The sequence below is a fragment of the Macaca thibetana genome, chromosome 2, assembly GCF_024542745.1.
Source record: "Macaca thibetana thibetana isolate TM-01 chromosome 2, ASM2454274v1, whole genome shotgun sequence".
Classification (NCBI taxonomy): domain Eukaryota; kingdom Metazoa; phylum Chordata; class Mammalia; order Primates; family Cercopithecidae; genus Macaca; species Macaca thibetana.
This window is the reverse complement of record NC_065579.1, coordinates 67,273,661-67,278,325: the sequence shown is the minus strand read 5'-3', so window position 1 is coordinate 67,278,325 and position 4,665 is coordinate 67,273,661.

Below are 4,665 nucleotides of genomic sequence, written 5' to 3'. Positions count from 1 at the left end.
GAGTTTGAAAGATGTTGTTTGATTTCAGAAGCCTTTTCCTGTAAATGCCGTGCAGCATCTCCTACTATCCCTGACTAGTTAGTGTAAAAACAATACTCTTCCACTAAGGAGGTGCAGAGTCCTCCTTTCTCAGAAGTGAGGAGGTCTAGGCCTCAGCGGTTTTGGGGAGTCACTGCTGCCAAAGAGTCTATTTGGGATTGCAAAGTAAGAATAGATTTTGATATTTCTTGCAAATTGTCTGAGAAATCCTTTGAGAGTGTGTGGTAGTTGGATAATGCATGTTATACTGTTAACTTTAGTAAAATTTACTTTTGTTGAAAACCTTGTAAGTTTGGGATTTCAATTATTCTTTGCTATTGATAAGACCTTGTTTAGTCCTTATTAACTTAAAATTGGTATAGATGGCTCCTTCCTGAATCAGTAAGCACTTTAAGATTTGGCTGAGTGCAAACAACTCACACATTTGAGCAGACAAATTATTAGGCAATTTTCCTAACTCCGCGTCTATAAGAGTTTCATTATCACTTACCAAATACCTATTGTGTATTTTTCCTTAATCACCCAGGAGGAACCATCTATTGTCCTGTCCTGAAGGGAGTTCCTCCTAAGTCTGGTCAGACCTTTGCAAGGTAATTGATTATGAATTAGATCTCCTGTTAGGAAACCTGCTGGGTTAAGGATTTTTGATAGGAAGGCTATGGGTTGTCAGTGACCTCAGTGCTTTTGGGCTACGATATTGTTTACACTGACAACAAGGTGGTATGGGAGTGTTAGAGGCTCGCTGGAGAACTTCAATTATCAATTAAAGGTTTTAAATTTACCCTGACTTCTAAAGGAATAGGGGACACTGTTTTTCTTTACTACTTCCATCTCTCTTTCTCTTTGACTTCTTTGTCTCTCTCTTTCTGACTCCTTCTTTGTCTGTCTCTTCCTCTCTCTGTCTCCTTCTCTTTATCTCTGTTTCTTCCTCTCTCTGACTTTTTGTCCGTTTCTCTCTTTCCTTTCTGCTGCCTCTGCCAGCTGCTTATGCTGCTGTTCTCCCCTCTCCTTCCCCTTTTTGATGGCTTCAGCAGTGTAAGACTGCCACCTCTTTGGGTTTTTGCACTGGATGCAGTAACTCCATAATTTCCTTATGGTATTTAATGGGGGTTCCCCCAGAGGTTAGGAACTCCCTTTCTTTCCATATTGCAGCATGGGCATGTAGGATTAGATAAGCATACTTGATATCTGTATACACATTTATTCTTTTTCCCTTTCCCAGTTCTAAGGCTCAGGTAAGTGCCACTAGTTGTGCTAACTGGGTGCTGGTCCCTGGGGGAAGAGGCTTATTTTCAAGAATGGTTACATCACTAACTATGGCATAACCTGCCCTTTGTATCCCATTCTCCACACATGAACTTCCATCGATACATAGGTTACGGTAAGGATTAGCTAAGGGGACTTCTAAGTGATCATCTGAGGTGGTATAAGTCTGGACTATAAATTATTGGCAGTCATGCTTGAGTGGTTCCCCATCCTCTGGGAGAAAAGTGGCAGGGTTGAGGGTGACCCACATACATATTTGAAGCACCGGTCCCTCAAGGAGTAGTGCTTGGTGTCTTAGTAGGCAGTCGTCTGATAGCCATAAACTTCCTTTGGCACCTAGTATGCCATTTACATCATGAGTAGTCCAGACAGTGAGATCCTTTCTTTGTATTATCTTGATAGCCTATGACACCAAGACAGCCACCGCCACAACTACCCATAAACAATGAGGCCAGCCTTTTGCTATTACATCAATTTCCTTAGTTAGGTATGCCACTGGCTGTGGGGTTGTCCCACGAATCTGAGTAAGGACTCCAAGAGCTATCCCTGCTCTCTCCGTGACATATAAAGAGAAGTTTTGTCCTGTCAGAAGGCTTAAAGCTGGAGCTTATCCTAGGGCCAGCTTTAAGGTTTGAAGGCTGTTTCTACCTCTGGTTCCCATTCTACTAGATAAGTATTTGCTCTCTGGGTCTCCTTGATTAGAGTATAGAGGTTCTTGGCTATCTTTCTGTATCCAGGGATCCCTAGTCGGCAAAAGACGGTGATTCCAAGGAACACCTGCAACTGCTTTAATGTTTTACGGTGAGGATAAGCCAGTGTAGGCTGTATTTGTTCCTTGCTGAGGGCCCTGGTCCCTCTGGCTAAGATTAGGCTTAGATATTTGACCTGCTGTATGCAAAGCTGGGCCTTTGATCGAGATACCTTGTACCTTGATTAGTTAGAAAGTTCAAGAGATCTAGTTTAGCCTGCAGGCATGAGGCTTCTGAACTCGTAGCCAAAAGTAAATCATCCACATACTGAAGGACCAGTGTGTCTGGACTTGAGAAGTGGCCTAGATTTTGGGCCAGTGCCTGACAAAACAGGTGAGGATTATCCCTAAACCCTTGGGGCAAGACCATCCATGTATGTTGGGATGTGTGGTCTGTGGGATCCTCAAAGGCAAAGAGAAACTGGGACTCAGAGTGCAGGGGAATACAGAAGAGGGTATCCTTGAGGTCCAGAAGTATGAACCATTCTGCTTCCTCTGGAATTTGAGAGAGCAGGGTATAGAGGTTGGGTACAACTGGATATAGAGGAATTACTACCTCATTGATGAGTCTAAGATCTTGCACTAGTCTCCACTGACAATTCGTTTTTGTACTTCTAGAATTGGAGTGTTTCAGGGACTGCTGCATTTCCTTACTAAGCCTTGAGCTTTTAAATGTTTAACGATATCCTGTAATGCTTTATGAGCTTCAGGCCTTAAGGAATGTTGCCTTTGATAAGGAAAAGTGGAGGGATCTTTTAGCCTGATTTGGACTGGGTGGGCATTTTTTGCCCTTCCAAATTGTTTTTCCAATGCCCAGACTTCACGGTTGATTCCCTCCTTGAGAAGGGGACAACAAATGGGTAACTTGTTTCCCATACTCCTGTAGATAATAGCTCCAGCTTTGGCTAATATATATCTCCCTAATAAGGGTTTGGGACTTTCAGGCATGACAAGAAAGGCATGCGAAAAGAGCAAAGTCTCCCAATTCCAACTGAGGAGGTGGGAGAAATACCTGGTTATAGGTTTCCCGAGATTCCTTGGATGGTAATGGACCTTGAGGACGGTCGTTCAGGACAGTAGATTAATACTGAGAAGGCTGCGCCAGTGTCTAGGAGGAAGTCAATTTCCTGGCCCTCACTGGTTAAATGTACCCGGGGCTCAGTGAGGGTGATGACATGAGCTGGCGCTTGCCCCTGGCACCCTCAGTCCTGTTGTTGGGTCATCTGGTTGGGGGCTACTGACCCAGAAAATCTTTGTCCTCTGGGGCAGTGCAACTTCCAGTGATTACCTTGGCACAATGGACATGGATGTGGATGCGGCTTGTTTCTCATTGGACAATTCTTTTTTAAAGTGTCCTAGTAAACTATACTGATAACAAGCCCTATTGGCTGATTGGCCTTTCTGTCCTCTCTGAACCACCAAAGTTTTTTTTGTTTTGTTTTGTTTTGTTTTTTGTCTGAGAGCCATGACTAAGGCTGTGGCCTTTCTCTAATCTCACTTTTCCTTTTGGGCCTGTTCCTCTTGGTCCCTATTATAGAACACTGAGGTTGCCATGTTTAGTAATGCCTCCAAATTTTGTTCAGGGCCCAGGACTGCTTTTGAAGCATTCTCCTGATATCTGCGACTGAATGGGTAATAAATTTATCTTTTTGAATCAATTGACCCTCGAGTGATTTGGATGACAGGGGAGTATATTCTCTTAAGGCTTCCCATAGCTGCTCAAGGAAGGCAGAAGGATTTTCTTTCTTTCCCTGAATTATGGTCGACATCATTGAATAATTCATGGACTTTTTCCTAATTCTTCTTACTCCTTCTAGAACACAGGTTAACAGATTTTTATGACTCCAGCCCCCATGATCTGAGTCTAGGTCCCATTGGAGATCCATACTGGGGATGGCTTAGTGACTGGTAGGGAATTTGTCCCTTTCTTTGGCTGTCATTCTATCATTTACTTGACTAAGATATCAGGTATCTCCAAACTCTTGGACTGCAGCCAAAGTTGCATTATTTTCATTAAAGGCCAGGGTTTGATCTAACAATAGCATGACATCTCTCCAAGTGACATCAAAGTTTTGCCCTAGACCCTGTAGGACATCTATGTACCTATCAGGATAATCTGAAAAATTCCCAAGGTCTTCCTTGATCTACTTTAAATCAGAGAGGGGAAAGGGGACACATACCCGGGTTGGGCCAAATTCCCCTCCCCCTACACTTTGAAGGGGACATAACCGATAGCCTAGGGGGTTTGTGGTCCTTTGGAGATTTCTTATTTCCTTCTGGGCAGGGAAGATTAGAGGAGGATTATCATTAATAGGAAGGGGAGCTATAGCGAGGCTAGGATATGGGGGTAAAGTGAGAGGTCCTCCTGTGGGATGTAAATTGCGAGCTTTGCTTAGTTGTGTATGGTCCTTCAGTGAAAAGAAAGCTTGGACACAAGGTATTTCACTCCATTTGCCTTCCCTCTTACAGAAATGGTCAAACTGCAGGATAGTATTGCAATTTATACTTCCCTCAGGTGGAAATTTTTCCTCATCAGAGAGAGAATATTAGGGTCAAGTCATAGTGCAGAAAAAAAGAGCCACCTCGTTTTCAGGGTTTGTGGGTCAAATTGG